The sequence below is a fragment of the Equus quagga genome, chromosome 8 (genome assembly GCF_021613505.1).
Source record: "Equus quagga isolate Etosha38 chromosome 8, UCLA_HA_Equagga_1.0, whole genome shotgun sequence".
NCBI classification, from domain to species: Eukaryota; Metazoa; Chordata; class Mammalia; order Perissodactyla; family Equidae; genus Equus; species Equus quagga.
Window position 1 is genome coordinate 34,511,053 of NC_060274.1, and position 17,373 is coordinate 34,528,425.

The 17,373-nt window shown below is 38.8% G+C and overlaps 1 protein-coding gene and 1 long non-coding RNA gene across 10 annotated transcripts in view; one reads left to right on the forward strand and one right to left on the reverse strand.

Moving 5' to 3' along the window:
* Window positions 1-15,337, reverse strand: part of LOC124243573 (uncharacterized) — a 164,233-nt gene extending 148,896 nt beyond the window's left edge. For 7 of the 8 annotated variants that reach the window (XR_006889709.1, XR_006889708.1, XR_006889714.1 and 4 more), the window contains exon 1: window positions 15,149-15,337. This is a non-coding gene — a long non-coding RNA (uncharacterized LOC124243573). Of the gene's footprint in view, window positions 1-14,779; window positions 14,849-15,148 lie in introns of all 8 variants that reach the window. The other variant, XR_006889710.1, reaches the window with a different exon arrangement.
* Window positions 15,338-15,547: 210 nt separating this feature from the next.
* Window positions 15,548-17,373, forward strand: part of STARD3NL (STARD3 N-terminal like) — a 50,931-nt gene continuing 49,105 nt past the window's right edge. For both annotated transcript variants that reach the window (XM_046669224.1, XM_046669225.1), the window contains exon 1: window positions 15,548-15,738. The gene's annotated coding sequence lies outside the window, so the exon portion shown is untranslated. The remainder of the gene's footprint in view (window positions 15,739-17,373) is intronic.

The window sequence follows — 17,373 nt, forward strand, 5'->3', positions numbered from 1 at the left end:
CACACACACACAGACACAAAACCCAGAAAATAGCAAGTGTTGATGAAGATGTGGAGAAATTGGAACTCTTTGCACTGTTAGTGGGAAGGTAAAATGGCGTAACCCTATGGAAAAAGAGTATGGAGCTTTCTCAAAAAATTAAAAATAGAATTATCACATGATCCAGCAATTCCATTTCTGGGTATTTACCCAAAAGAACTGGAAGCAGGATTGAAGACATTTTGCACACCCACGTTCATGGTAGCATTTATTCACAAAAGCCAAAAGATGGAAGCAACCCAAATGTCCATCAAAGGATGAATTGGATTAAAAAAATGTAGTATATCCATACAATGGAGAATTATTCAGCCTTAAAAAGGAAGGAAACTCTGCCATATACTACAACATGGATGAACCTTAAGGACATTTTGCTAAGTCAAATATGTCAGTCACCAAAAGACAAACACTGTATGATTCCACTTACGTGAGGTATCTAAAGTAATCAAACTCATTCAAATGAAGATAGAATGGTGGTCGCCAGGGGTTAGAGGAAGGGGGATATGGGGAGCTGTTGCTCCATGTGGATTGGGTTTAAGTTCTGCAAGACGAAAAAGTTCTAGAGGCCAGTTGCACAACAAAGCGAATGTAGTTAGCACTACTGAATGGTACATTTAACAATGGTTAAGATGGTAAATATTATGTTGTGTGTTTTTTACCACAATTAAAGTAACAGAAAACACCCAGGCCAAAAGACCATGGAGCCATCTTACAAAATTACATTAAAGTTAACACCTTCCTACCTGCTTCCCATCCCCATCTCTCTTTCTTTCCCATTTCCTATCCCTCTAGATGCAACTACTAGATGCAACTACAGTGGGGTCAAATATCATTGCTAGAGAGGCGTTATAAAGAGGGGAGAAAGGGGCACCCTTTTCTCTAGCAGCAGGTTGTCCAATTGTACTGAGCCCCAACCAGGGGAAGAAGGGATGGCCTGCCTTTGAGAGGAGATCAAAGTGCTGATCAAGAAATGGCACTTAGCATTCTAGTTTCCAATACAGGATTACAGTTTAGAACTTAGAGGTAACTGGGAATGAGCCCAAGAGTCAAGGTGCATGCCTAGTTTTAATCCATTGGCAGAAAAAGAAATTTGCCACTGAGCTTGTTTAAAGGGACAATGGGAAACAAAAATAAGGATGTGTTCTAATTATATTCAATGTGTGTTACCTGTCCAGTGTACTGGTTTCAAATGCTAATATATATAATGTTAACATAGAGAAAAAGTTGGAAAGGCTATACACTAAATGTTTAACAGTAGTTATCTTCAGGGTTGTATTAAAAATGGGGGCATTTGACAATAGACACATGAAAAGATGCTCATCATCACTAATCATCAGGGAAATGTAAATCAAAACTACACTAAGATATCACCTTACACCTGTTAGAATAGCAAAAAATAACCAAAACAAAAAGCGACAAATGTTGGAGAAGTTGTGGAGAAAAAGGAACTCATACACTGTTGGTGGGAATGCAAACTGGTGCAGCCACTATGGAAAACAGTATGGAGATTTCTCAAAAAGTTAAAAATAGAAATACCATATGACCCAGCCATCCCACTACTGGGTATCTATCCTAAGAACCTGATATCAGAAATCCCAAGAGTCCCTTGCACCCCTATGTTCATCGCAGCATTACTTACAATAGCCAAGACGTGGAAGCAACCTAAGTGCCCATCAACTGATGATTGGATAAAGAAGATATGGTATATATACACAATAGAATACCACTCAGCCATAAAAAAGGATAAAATCGTCCCATTCACAACAACATGGATGGACCTTGAGTGTATTATGCTAAGTGAAATAAACCAGATAGAGAAAGACAAACTGTATGACTCCACTCATAGGTGGAAGTTAAACATATAGACAAAGAGAAGTGATTGGTGGTTACCTGGGGAAAGAGGGGGGTGAGGGGAGGGCACAAAGGGTGAAGCGGTGCACCTACAACATGACTAACAATAATGTACAACCGAAATTTCACAAGGTTGTAAACTATCATAATCTTAATAAAAAGTTAATAAAAAAGGGGGGCATTTGAAAGGAGATTTTTATTCTTCACTCACTATACATCTATACTATTTTAATTATTTGCAAGAAGTATACATTGATATATCACTTATATAAGCCATGTGAGATTTTTAAAGTCAGAATTTGGAATTAACATATTATGCAGGTATATTTCATATAAGTAATGGGTCTGCCTAAGTACTGTCCACTTTGTTATAACCAGATATTAGTGAACCTCTTGGAAAAGACAAACTTTCTTTGAAATTGTTTGTCCCCAGGCATTGATAATAAGGCCAGGCGTGACGACTGTGTTTTCTAGATTTTTCTTTTTTTCTGTAGCAAAAAAAGGAAAAAAGAAGGAAGGAAAAGAGGGAGAGAGGGAGGGAGGGGGTGAAGAAGGGAGTAAGTGAGAGTGAGATAGGTTGAATCTCCTTTTCCCTATAAATTTTTAAACAGAAAAAAGAAAAAAAACCTCGTTCACTCTATTAGTTCCTGCTGACGGTGGATGAGTTCACCATGAGGGAATATCAGCGTTATAGTGCTGTCTGCCTGTAATCTTTTCCATTTTTTAAAGCACCTTTATAGACAGCATAATTTTATGGAGAAATTTTACCTCAACATGGTGCTTCCAAAGTTAAGAATTACCAACAATTCTTTTACTTGAATTCCTTTTTTAACAAAGAAAGGACATCAGCTTACAGATGCTTACAAAAAGAAGCAATGTGGGAAACATTCTTTGAAAATAATTAATGATAAATGATAAACACTGCTTTCCTGGATATTCTGCCATTATTTTGGCCTTTCCTCACACGTTACCACTAGCATCTTACAGAGCTGCTTTCTGCCAACATAAGCACTGTGTGAAAACTGTATAAACATAGCTGGGAAGCACAGATCAATGACCTCTGTATGACTTTGTAGCAACTTTGCAAGATGGAAGCCTAACTTGACATGTGGATTTGGTGGTTTGACCAGCCTTGGCTAACATCGGGTCCACATGTAAGAGGAGCGTGCAGTGCCTCCCTACCCCAGAGCACCAGCTCAGTCTCATGCGCCATGAGTCACAGTGGTGGAAGAGAGCCTCTTTCCTGGCTGTCTTGACTCACTCGGGAGTAGAAGAGGATGCTCATTGGGGTTGTGGTCCTGTGTTACATGAGAGACTGTGGTGAGCTAAATGGCTTCACCAAGATGCAACCAAATCCTTCAAATTAGTAGAGGACAGGATGAGGATGACCAAATTCACTGATGATTTGAGTTGGCAAAGTTCTATGAAGTTCTAACCTTAGCTCTGGGCTCATAAATCATGTTTTTCTTAGTCTTTTTTTTTTTTTTTTGAGGAAGATTAGCCCTGAGCTAACATCTGCTGCCAATCCTCCTCTCTTTTGCCAAGGAAGACTGGCCCTGAGCTAACATCTGTGCCCATCTTCCTCTAGTTTATATGTGGGACGCCTACCACAGCACGACTTGCCAAGCGGTGCCATGTCTATACCCGGGATCTGAATCGAAACCTGGGCCACCGAAGCCGGACTTGCGAACTTAACGGCTGAGCCACTAGGCTGGCCCCTTTTCTTTGTCTTTTTGACTTCTAATAGTTAAATTGCTGCAGCTGAAATTGCCTTTTCAATAAATTCTATAGGAATTTACAGTCTATTTAAGAGTGAATCAACATTCAAAGTCTATCTTGGAACAGACCCAAATGTCCCAACTTGCCTCAGAACCCATGTTTCTTTGGACGGCACAGATATGGCCCTTTCCAACAGCTATCCACTATTGCATTCTCCAGGATTCGTGTGTTTTTCTTTTTTTAAACTGAAACCACCCATTCCAGGTTTTTAACTTTTTTACTTATACAGCAGTATCATCTTATGGGAACTAAATTGTAATGTGCACTAGTGATTTGTCTAATTAATGTTACTAAAAGTGTTGCTCTTTTATATAAACTCCTAAGACTGCTTTAGTTGCAAACTAATAAATAATACAGGGAATATAAGAAAAACGTTAGAACAAAATGTGTTAATCACTCTTTTCCTGATATAACCAACCACAACCCCTCTCAGAACCTAAAGTGATGTATTGGTTTAGATAATTCAGGGACCTATAATTTCATGTGCCATTCAGTCAAGGCTACTCACACATTGCTGCCTTCATTTCTTTTCCTATAATACTTGTCATTCTCCATCTTCCACTTACTTTCTTACTGCTTTATATCACTTATATCCTTAAAGATCCAAGGTGCAGTTAATCTCATTAAATAAATATTCCCATATTTACCTCACTCTATTAGGATTTCTATTCCATGTTGTCTTAGGTTTTGCTCACTTTGACTTAAAATCTTTATCACTTCATTTTCAAAACACTATTTTCTCTAATCACTCATGACTTCTTGTGTTTCTCCTCTGATCTCTGATTGCACTGTGTCTAAGTTTCCTTTTGGTCTCTTCTGCTTCCACCTACCCCTTAGATGGTGATATTCCCCAGGATTCTTCCCTTCAAAATCTGTACACTCTCCCTGCACGATATCATCCTGAAGTGTCTCTCCTGAGCTCTCTAGGTTTATCATCTAGATGCCTACTAGACATAGTTCCAAATAAGCCACATCAACTACAAACACAAAATGTTCAAAAGTGAGTTTATAACTCAGCCCCTGTCCAAACCAGCTTTCCCCCCGAATTCCTGATTTGTTAATGGCAAAATTCTCCAACCAATCACCCTTTCTGTACTCCTTTATTTTCCCAAATAAAGTCAATAGTCAAGTCTTGTCAGCTCTACATCTTTAATAGCTTACATATTCATCGCTTCCTTTCCAACCCACTCTATATGTATATTACTGATTTCCATTATAAACATACCTATTGAAAGACTTCAGGCTTTCATCATATCTCATATAGACTAACTAGTGGAAGTATAGAGGATAGATTGGATGGGAGCATTGTATTTGCATGAGCAATGTAAAATGATTATTCATTGTGTCATCATTCAAGAAATATTTTTAAGCACCTAATCTGGGGCAGAAAAATGGTACAGCTAGTCCAAATGAAAAGTAGGAGGACGAGTGGCAGATGAGTCTGGCATATAGTGGTAGAATTTTCTGTATTAATTTCTGTCTTTACTTTTACATTGTGTAAGTAGAACACTGCAAATGTTTCATGTAATTTAGATAATTCTTTCATATCTACAGTGGCTTTGGTCTCCAACTATCTAAGATCCATGGAAATTTGTGCAAGAGAAGAAAACTCATTTGAACATGTTGGTTTTGGGGGTAGGTGGGTTATTGAATTATTATTTTTAAATTGAAGTAAAATTCACGTAACATAAAATTAACATTTTAAAGTGAACAATTCAGTGGCATTTATTTAGTGCTTTCCAAATGTTGTGCAAACACCATCTCTGTAAAGTTCTAAAACATTTTCACCACCCCAAAGGAAAACCTTTTAACCATTAATCACTTGCTCCCATTCTCCTCCCTTTCTCACTGATAGGCATCAATGTGCAATCTATTTCTATGGATTTACCTATTCTAGATATTTCACATAAATGGTATCATACGTAGGTGAGCTTTGTGTCTGACTTCTTTTACTTAGCATAATGTCTTAAATGTTCGTCGACAATGTAGCATGTTTCAGTACTTTATGCCTTTTTATGGCTGAATAATATTCTATTGTATGTATATACCACATTTTGTTTATCCATTCATACATTGATGAACATTTGGGCTGTTTCCACCTTTTAGCTATTATGAATAGTGCTGCTATGAACATATATGTACACTTATTTGTTTGACTATGTGTTTTAAATTATTTTGTATATACACCTAGGAGTGGAAATATTAGGTCATACTATGCATATCTTTTTGAGGAATTGCCAAACTGTTTTCTAAAGCAATTGTCACATTTTACATTCCCCGCAACAAAGCACAAGAGTTCCAATTTCTCCACATACTCACCAACACTTTTTATTTTCCATTTTTCTGGGGGGGGTGGTTTGTTTTGTTTTGTTTGCCATTCTAGTGGGTGTGAAGTGGTACTTCACTGTGGTTTTGATTTTCATTTCCTTATTAACTAATAATGTTGAACATTTTTTCATGTTTTATTGGCCATTTGTAAATCTTCTTTGAATTAATGTCTATTCAAGTCTTTTGCACACTTTTAATTTGGTTATCTTTTGTCACAGAGTCGTGGGAGTTCTTTATGTAATGTGGATACTAGACTATTATTAAGTATATTATTTGCAAATATTTGATCCCATTCTGTAAGTTGTTTTTTCACTTTCTTGATACTGTTCTTTGATGCGTAAAAGTTATTAGTTTTGATGAAGTTCAATTTATCTGTTTTTGTTGTTGTTTGTGCTTTTGTTGTCATATCTCAGAATCTACTGCCAAATCCAAGAACATGATGATTTACCCCTATGTTTTCTTTGAAGGGTTTTAAGGTTTTACCTCTTATATTTAGGCTATTGGCTCCTTTTGAGATAACTTTTGTATATAGAGTGAGGTAGGGGTCTCGTTTCATTCTTTTACATGTTCATTTGTCCCAGCACCATTTGTTGAAGAGACTATTCTTTACCCCATTGAATCGTCTTGGCATCTTTCTTGAAAATCAACTGGCCATAGATATTTAAATTTATTTCTGGACTCTCAATTCTATTCCATTGATCTATATGTCTTTTTATTTCAATATCACACTGTCTTGATTACTGTAGCTTTGTTTTAAGTATTAAAATCAGGAAGCATGAATTCTCCAAATTTGTTCTTCATGTTCAAGATTGATTTGGCTATTAAGGACCCCTTGCAATTCTACATGAATTTAAGGATCAGCTTTTCCTTTTCTGGAAAAAGGCTACTGAAATATTGGTAGAGATTGCACTGAATCTTTAGCTCGCTTTGAGAATTATTGCCATCTTAACAACATTAATTTTTCAATCAATGAACATGGGATGTCAGTCCATTTATTTAGGTCTTCTTAAATTTCTTTCTGCAATGTCTTATAGTTTTTAGTATCCAAGTCTTTCACCTCATTGGTTAAATTTATTCCTAAGTTCTTTATTTATTTTTTGATACTAATGTAAATGAAATTGTTTTTTAAATTCCATTTTCATATTGTTCATTGCTGGTGTATAGAAACACATCTGATTTTTTGCATTGATCTTGTACCTGCAACTTTGCTAAATTCATTTATTAGCTCCAGTAGGATGGGTTTTTTTTTCAGACTCTTTGAGATTTTCTATATAGTCATACTGTCTGTGAATACATACAGTTTTACTTCTTCCATTCCAATTTGCATACCTTTTATTTCCACTCCATTCCTCCCCAACGCACGGAAGGGTCCCATTCTGGGAACACAGGCTGTCATCTTCAAGATCACTGCAGAGCCTGGGAGGGGGCTGGTCAAGGGCAAGTAAAAATACCCTCAAACTCTTCTACCATTATAAAGTTGCCTTTTCCTTGATTCAGCACTTGCTTGGTTGTTGTAAACATCTGTCTATTTTCCAGACTTCTGACAAATTTGATTCTGACAATTGCTGCTTAATTTTTCAATGCGTCTGTGGAGGAACAGGTCATTGGAGCTGCCTAGTCCACATTTTCACTAACGTCATTTCAAACATTCTTCTTGTGGCGCACAGCACTAGTTCAGGCTAACACTAAAAGAATATTATTCACACTTGTGAACATGCTCAATACATTTTGATCTATAATTGAGTATCTACTATCAGAGCAACTTCCTGCTATTAATAACCACAATGCTGGATTAAGTTTGAAAAGGCAACAGTTGCATCCGAGAGTACCCAAAGCAGCTAGGTGAGAGTTTAGATATCTCATCTTGGATAGCCTAGTGGAGCTTTTTGTCACTGGCAGACATGCTATAAAACTTAATAAAGAATGAAATAATTTAAAATGTAATCCCAGGAATGCAAAAAGTAGCGAAAAGCAAAGTAAAATACAAATATATGGACAAATCTAAATGAATATTGTCTATATAAAATGAAATAATATTTTGTCGGGTTTTAAAATAATTAAATAGAATCAAAATACACAACAGGGCATGACCTGATGGTGTAGTGGTTAAGTTCATACATTCCACTTCAGCGGCCTGGGGTTCACCAGTTTGGATCCTGGATGTGGACCTATGCACTGCTTGTCAAGCCATGCTGTGGTAGGCGTCCCCCATATAAAGTAGAGGAAGATGGGCATGGATGTTAGCTTGGGGCCAGGCTTCCTCAGCAAAAAGAGGGGGTTGGCAGCACATGTTAGCTCTGGGCTAATCTTCCCCAGGAAAAAAAATACACAACAGTTGCACAAAAATCAGGAGTTAGGTAAATGAAATTAAAGTGTTCTAAAGTCTTTGCTTTGTCCAGAAACTAGAAAAAGTATTAATTTATAGTAGATTCTAATAAGTCAAAGATTCATTTTATAATGAAAAAGACAGAGTAAGAAAAATATACACAACACATATATCTGACATAAAAATCAGATCTACACTATAGAAAAACCTAGAAATTGTCAGGAATCAGAAGCGGCCACCCCAAAATGTGTCTCTTCGGCTTGATAATTTTTAAGCACAAAAGACTCTGAAAGAAACTTTGACCTCCCCCTCAACTGTCTAAAAGAATTTACAATAGACAGGTCTGTTCCAGGAAGGGGCTAATACCAGAGGATAACTGTAATATAATGTAAAACGTGTCTCTCAGGTCACACTGTCTGTAGTTGGCCCATTGACATTTCCATCTCCATGTAAATTGCCTTCCACCCAAATCCTCCTTTGTCTTTAGCTGAAGATGACATTTAAGCTGGCAGCTCTGCCATTTTGGCAAGTTGCCCAGTTTCCTGGGTTTCCTCCATATATGCATGTTACAAAGCTCTGTTTGATTTTCTCCTACTACTCAGTCTCATGTCAGTTTAATTCGTAGCCCAGCCAGAAGGACCTAGAGAGGGTAGAGGATTTCTTCTCCCCTACAAAATAAATAAGAAAAAGACAGATAATTTAAAAATGGGCAAAAGACTTGAACAGGCATTTCACAAAAAAGAATATTCAAATGACACACGCACATATGAAAAGGTGTTAAGCTCTTTTTGTCATCCAGGGAGTGCATATTAGAGCCAATGTGATAGCCCTTCATATGCATCAGAATGTATAACATTATAAAAAAACCTCCATGCTGTTTTCCATAGTGGCTGCACCATTTTACATTCCCCCCAACAGTGTACAATGATTCAACATTTCTCTACATCCTTGCCAACATTTGTTATCTTTTGTTAATATCCATCCTAATGGTGTGAGGTGATATCTCATGGTGTTTTTGATTTGCATCTCTCTGATGATTAGTAATGTTAAGCACCTTTTCATATATCTTTTGACAATTGTATGTCTTCTTTGGAGAAATGTCTATTCAAGTCTTTTGCCCAGTTTTTAATGGGGTTGTTATTATTTTTCTTGCTAAAGAGCTGTAGGAATTGCTTCCCTTTTTTTGGAAATTAACACCTTATCAAATATGTGGTTTGCAAATATTTTCTTCCATTTTCAGGTTAACTTTTCACTCTGCTGATTTTTTCCTTTACTGTGAAGAAACTTCTTAGTTTTACGTAGTCCCTCTTGTCTATGTCTACATTTGTTTCCCGTGCTTTTGGTGTCATATCCACATATCCATGAAATCTTTGCAAAGACTAATGTCACGAAGCTTTCCCCATTTTCCTATAGGAGTTTGACAGTTTCAGGCCTTATGTTTAAGTCGTTAATCCATTTTGAGTTGATTTTTGTGTACGTTGTTAAGATACATGTCCATTTTCATCCTTTTACATGTCAATATCCAGTTTCCCAACACTATTTTTGAAGAGACTATTATTTTCCCATTGTGTATGTTTAGCACCCTTGCTGAAGATCAGATGCCTGTATACGTGTGGGTTTATTTCTGGGTTCTTCATTTTGTTCCATTGGTCTATATGTCTTTCTCTAGGACACCATCATAGTGTTTTGACTACAGTGACTTTAAAATCACGAAGTGTGATGTCCCCAGCTTTGTTCTTCCTTCCTAAGGTTGCTTTCACTATTCTAGGTCTTTTGTTCTTCCATATGAATTTTAGGGGTTTTTTTTTATTTCTGTAAAAAATGCCATTGGAATTTTGACAGGAATAGCATTGAATATGTAGATTGCTTTGGGTAGTATGGGCATTTTAATAGTATTGTCTTCCAATCCATTAATGCAAGATGTCTTTCCATTTGTGTTTTCTTTAATTTCTTTCATCAGAATATTGTAGTTTTTAGTGTACAAATCTTTCACCTCCTTGGTTGGATTTATTTCTAAATACTTTATTGTTTTTGATGCTATTGTAAATAAGATTGTTTTCCTAATTTCCCTTTTCGGTGGTTCATTGGAAATTCAACTTATTTTTGTATGTTGATTTTGTATAATGCAACATACTTGGATTCATTTATTAGTTCTAACAGGTGTGTGCGTGCGTGCGTGGGTGTGTAATCTTCAGGGTTTTCTATATATAAGACCACGTCATCTGCAAATGGAGACATCTTTACTTCTCCCTTTCCAATTTGGATGCCATTTACTTCTTTTTCTTGCCTAATTGCTCTAGCTAGGACTGAGAGTGGGCACCCTTACCTGGTTCCTGATATTAGAGGAAAAGTTTTCAGTTTTTCACCATTAGTATGATGTTAGCTGTGGGAAAAGTTTTCAGTTTTTCACCATTAGTATGATGTTAGCTGTGGGCTTGTCATATATAGCAGTTGTCATGTTGAGGTACATTCTTTTTGTTTCTAATTTGCTGAGAGTTTTTATCATAACAGATGTTCAATTTTATCAAATGAATTTCTGCATCTACTAAGATGATCATACAATTTTTCTCCTTCATCCTGTTAATGTGCTATATCATATTTATTGATTTGTGTATGTCAAACCATCTTGGCATCCCAGGAATAAATTCCATTTGATCATGGTGTATGATCCTTATAACGTGCTGTTGAATTCTGTTTGCTAGAATTTTTGTTACAGATTTCTGCATCTAGAAGTTTTTCACATACTTTTGCATTTACGTTCATCAAAGATATCAACGTGGAATTTTCTTTTCTTGTAGAGTCTTTTTCTAGTTTTGGTATCAGCATAATGCAGGCCTTGTACAATGAGTTTGGAAGTGTTGCCTCCTGTTCAACTTTTTGGAAGCCTTTGAGAAGGACTGGTGTTAATTCTTCACTGGTAAATTTACCAGTGAAGTCATCTGGTCCTCGACTTTTCTTTGTTGGGAGGTTTTTGATTACTGATTTGATTTCCTTACTTGTTACGGGTCTGTTCATATTTTCTATTTCTTCTACAATATGATCCAGAAATTTCACTCCTGGGTAAATGTCCAAAAGAATTGAAATCAGGATCTCAAAGACATATCTGCACTGCCACACTTATTACAGCATGATTCACAATAGTCAAGATTTGGCAACAACCCACATTTCCAACTACAGACAAATGGATAAAGTGTGGTATATGCATACAATAGAAAGTTATTTGGCCTTAAAAGAGAAGGAAATCCCACCATTTGTGACACCACGGATGGACCTGGAAAACATTATGAATTTTTTTAAGCATTTAAAAAGTAAAAGTGGGTGGCCCCGTGGCTAAGTGGTTAAGTTCGTGTGCTCCACTTCACTGGCCCAGGGTTTCACTGGTTCAGATCTTGGGCAAGGATCTAGCACCACTCATCAAGCCATGCTGAAGCGGTGTCCCACACAGCACAACCAGAAGGACGTACAACTAGAACATATACAACTATGTACTGGGGGCTTTGTGGAGAAGAAGGAAAAAAAGATTGGCAAGAGATGTTAGCTCAGGGCCAAACTTTAAAAAAAAAAAAGTAAAAGTGAATATTATCTATACCACTACATTTTCATCAAAATTCATTTTTCATTTTAATTGTCCTTTTATAGAAGTAATAATTGCTTTCACTAAAGCAAAAGCTAAAGTGCTAATCTATGCACTTCTGGCCTTTCAAATTTAATTGGGTGACAAATGATTGCATGATCTAGTTCTAATTGCTTAAAAGGCATGTGATAGCTCAGTTGCACAACCAGAGACATCTTCTTAACCTGACATTGCTTCATTTGATTGAATCATCAGTTTTCTTACAGGGCCACCCAGTGGTGTAGTGGTTAAGTTTGCATGCCCTGCTTCAGCAGCCCAGGGTTTGCCACTTAGGATCCTGGGCATGGACCTATGCAGCGCTGATCAAGCCATGCTGTGGCAGACATCCCCCATATAAAGTAGAGGCAGATGGGCATGGATGTTAGCTCAGGGCCAATCTTCTTCAGCACAAAGGGGAGGATTGGTGGCAGATGTTAGCTCAGGGCTAATCTTCTTCCAAAAATCCCTCACAAAATGGCATCTGTCTTGTCTAGACAATTCCTTGGGATTTCTGGAATGTAAAATTCAGGGAAAAAACTTCTTCCACACCACATGGGCAGCTGTGGGACCTCAGAGCCTGAACCTGAGTGGGCAGAGAAGTTTGCAATTTCAGGTGCTGGGCCTGGGGACATCTAAGGTGAGGAATGGGTCAGGCTGCATTCGGAGATGGGGCAAAGGCAACCCACAGTTGCTGTGGCACCTCTTACCTGCTTGTGGCCCTCTCACGCCAACCATTCAACCACATGAGGGACAAACACGGAAGGCCAGCCCAGCTTGAGGCTCAAACAGGGTTGGGGTGAGGAACCAGAGATATCACATTGCCATGGAAAATATTATGCCTGGAATTAAGTCAGTCACAGAAAAACAAATACTGCATGATTCCACTTACTTGAAGTATCTAGAATAGCCAAATTAATAGATGCAGAGAATAGAATGGTGGTAGCAGGGGGACGGGGAGGGGAAAATGAAGAATTTTTCAATGGTTAAAGAGTTACAGTTATATACAAAATGAATAAGTTCTAGAGATCTGCTGTACAACATTGTGCACGTGGTTAGCAATAGGGCGTTGTGCACTTAAAAGCTTGTTAGGAAGGCAGCTCTCATGCTATGTGCTCTTAGCACCAAAAAAAGCAAAGGGACACAAGAAATCTTTTGATGGTGATGGTTATGTTTACTACCTTGTTTGTGGCGATGGTATCATGGGTGTATGCATATGGCCAAACTCATTAAAACGCATACATTAAACATATGCAACTTTTTGTATATTCCGTTTGTCTCAATAAAGTTGAAAACAAAAAACAAACACAAAAGATGAACACAAAACAAAACTGGGAATATCAGGTGTTGACAAAGTTGTGGAGCAACTGGAATTTTCATTCACTGCCAGTAGGTTGTAAATTGGTAAATCAAAATACTATTTGGCAGTGTCTACTAACACTGAATACATGCATATCCTGTGACACAGTAATATTACTCCCAGGTATATACAATAGTTCCCCCTTATCTACAGTTTGCTCCCCATAGTTTCAGTTATCTGTGATCAACTGCAGCCTGAAAATATAGAATAAGCTATTTAGAGACCACAGTCACATAGCTTTTATTACAGTATATTGTTACAATTGCTCTATTTCATTGCTATTATTGTTAAGCTCTTACTGTGCCTAATTTATAAATTAAACCTTATCATAGTTACGGTGTATAGGTAAAAACATAGTATATATAGGGTTCAGTACTATCTGTGGTTTCAGCCATCCCCTGGGGTCTTGGAACGTATCCCCCACACACAAGGTACCACTGTGCCAAAATCAGATGTGTAACTACATCTATCAATAGACAGGGACCAGAATATTCATAGCAGCATCAACTGTAGTCACTCCAAACTTTAAACAACCTCATGCCAAGCAATATTAGAACAGATAAAGAAATTTTGGGATTATATACAAAAATGACAATGAATAAACTACTACTACATTCTTCAATATGGATCAATCTTACAAATATATTACTGAGTGAAAAGAGCCACATAAGAGTACATAGTATGTGCGTCCACTTATCAGCATTGAAAAACAGGCAAAACTAATTCTGGTGGTAAAATTCAGAAAAGTGGCTATTTGTGCGTAGGAGTGCATCTACTAAGACCAAGCATGAGGAGAGATTCTATATTGCTGGCAAACGTTTAAAGTCCTGGTTTAGATAGTTACATGAGTTCATTAACTTTGTTATCAAGATATACACTCATGATTATCACACTTCTTTTGTACATGTCATCCTTTTAAAAATTTTCACACTCGTCAATTCAGAAAATTTTAAAAACTGCATTTTACCAATTTTGGCGAGGACGCAGGGAAAGGGTTGGGGTAGGAGTGTAAATTGTAACAGCTACTTGGAAGAGCAAATGGAGAGAATCTACTACTAGGATTCAAAATGTGCATCCTGTAGGCAGCACTTTCGCTTGTTGGTATCTCTACCCTAGAGAACACCTGGATATAAGTACAAAAGGGGACATATACTTACGTTGAAGGTAGCACTGCTTCTTTTAAAAAAACAAAAGAAACAAATTACATGTCCAAGGGTAGGGGAATCATAAATTTTACCTAATATTCTGAGGACTACCACACAGTATTTTAAAAGAAGGGGGTACTTTATACATAGACGTGGAAAGATGTCAAGGATATAATGTCGACTGGCCAAAAAAACATCTACACATATGTAAATACATAGGAAATAGGAGTCATCAAATAGGGACTGGGTTTGTAATTAGCGCCTGAAAAGGATTTTAGCCTAATTTGTAATCTTTAAATTTATGGTTATGTGTAATTTAAAATTAATAATAGCAGTCGGCCCACCTTTAGAAGAATATCCAAGGAGTCAGCAACACTGATTGCCCCTAATAGACGAACTGACTGCCTGAGGAACTGGAAGCAAAAGGAGAATTTTCACCGTATAACCCTCTATACCTTTAAATATTTGAAGGATACAAATGTAGCATCTATTGGTAAAAAGTTTAATTAAAATTTACAGGTAACGAATTAAAATAATAATTAAAAGATGCCTAATCTCGTGGGAAAACACACAAATAAAATGAAATTTGACTATTAAGATGGAGGCGTTACTTATGCAAGAGGAGCACAGAGAAAGGGTCTCCTAAATAGGTTTCGGGAACTTGAGATTTCAAAGTGGAAGTCACGCTTTAACAGAGAAATGGAATGTCCTACTTTTTCATTCCTGGAGAGCTCAGTGCGAGGTGCCCGGGGGCCCTGAAATCCAGTTCTGTGATTATTTTCCACGAGCTGAAGCCTAAATCTCCACGAAAAGACTGGAGAAAAGCGGATGCAGTAGAAATGCCCGAGGAGGAAACGACGCCTAACAAAACGGTGGGCAACAAGACTCCGAAAAGCGCAACCGGCTCTACGCTCTCAAACCCCGGAATCCAGATTTCCACACTTTCCTCCCGCCCTCTCCCGCCTTCGCGCGTCGCTTACTGGGCAGGAGATGACTGACAGATCCAAAAACCAATCGCTGGCTCTGCTACGGGGCACTCAGGCCCCCAGCTCGGTCTTTGGTCCCTCGGGCGAGATGCGGACTCTGTGCGTCGACGTCAGCGTGCTGACGTCACGGGCCGGGGACTCGAGTTGGTCCGGGGGCGACTGGCTCCGGGCGGAGGGCTGCGCGTCGCCTGCCGGGCTCGGTCCCTGGGCCCAGGTTCCGCCCCGCCGAGCCCCGCCCCTCCGCCCGCCAGAGGCCCCGCGGGCGTGACCACGGAGCCGCTGGCCCTGGGGCGGCCGGCCCGGAACCGCCCGACCAGGTAGGCTGGGTCGCTCGCCACCCTATTTGACAGATTGGAAAACTGAGTCACCCGGGGTCATGCCTTCCCCCGGGGCTCAGAGGAGGCCGCGAACGGAGGCCAGAGCGGGGGCGTCTGCTTCTGTTTGCTCAGCCCTGCACTGTCGTCCGGGGAGGAGGAGGGGCTAGGCAGGCTGTTTATATAAAGGATACAGAAGTGAAGTTGCAGAATGCCCAGCCCCACCGCCTCCAGGGCTTGCTGGGATTCAGGGGACGGATGCAGGTAGTGAGGTCTCCATTCCTTCGCCTCGAGGAGTCCTCGGTGGGGTCCAGCCCCGTGCTGGCGCCGTGGGCCCTCCAGAGTGACCAAGAATGGTGGATGCGGGATGCGTGGGTTATACAGACAAGGTCGGCTGCTGGCCTCTTATTCCTTAAGAAAAGCTGTGTTCAAAACAAAACAAAATTTAAAAAGCGCAAGCCAGGGGGGTTGTGGTTGTGATTTCAGTTTGCTGCCTTGCCCACTCATGGGGCCATGTTTTGAAATCTCAGCATGATGAATTATGGTTTGGAATTAAAAGGTGATCTTTTTCTCTTTTAGTTCGAACATGGGTTAACATAGTGGAACTTCTCTTACCATTTCCTTAATGTGCCGATTTCACCATGTCATTTGTCTTCTATTTCACAGATGAAATCACTGAATTCATCATTTGACTCGGTAATAATTTGGATAAGTTTAGAAAGGTAACAGAGTAACAGGTTTAACCTCAAATATACTGGAATTAGTTCAGTTTATCTCAGAATTCTGAGAATGGTTCTGGAAGATAATTCCCATCTATAGTCCATCTCCCCATACACCTGCTCTTTCTAGAAGCAGGGTCTCACAAACAAAACAGCTTATGGTACCATTGCTTTATTTATGGATTCTAATAACATGGGGCATAATTCATGCTCAGGAAGGAAAATGTGTACTGTGCAATATATGCACATATATATGATATTTTGTACTGTCATGAAAAATCCGTTCTCTTTAAATCTTGCTATCTCAAACATTGGCCTTTTAAGACTGCATTATTGCATAAAACTGCATTAAAGAAATGAAATTAAAGCCACTTCAGGGGACATTTCCTTCCTTATGTTCAGTGAAGGATGGTAATTATTATCATTTGAATTTGCTCTTTGGACAAGTTTATCTGATGAGTGCCTCATCCCTGCTACACTTTGTTTTAGGTGTTGAGGATTGAGTGCTGAAAAATTTAGATAAGGTTCCTGCTCTCAGAGACCTTACATTTTGGTGGAGATACAATAAACATGTAAACAAAAATGACAATTTTAGATAATGATCAACGCTAGAAAAATAGTACAGAGTAAGAGGCTAGAGCGTGACTGGGATGTAGGTGGAAATTGAGATGTGGTGGTCATGGAAGACTTCCTTGAGGAAGTGACAGTTTGGGTGAGACGTTCAGAATGAGTCAGCTGTGGGAAGATCTGCTGGAAGTTTCCCGGCAGACATAACAGTGCAGAGGAGCTAAAGCAAAAATGAGCTTGGCCTGCTCCAGGGATGGAAGCGAAGCTGTGTGGCTGGAGTGGAGTGAACCTAGGGGAGACTGAGGTCCCCATCAGAGGTGGGAGATGACACCCGAGAGGTGGGCAGGAGCAG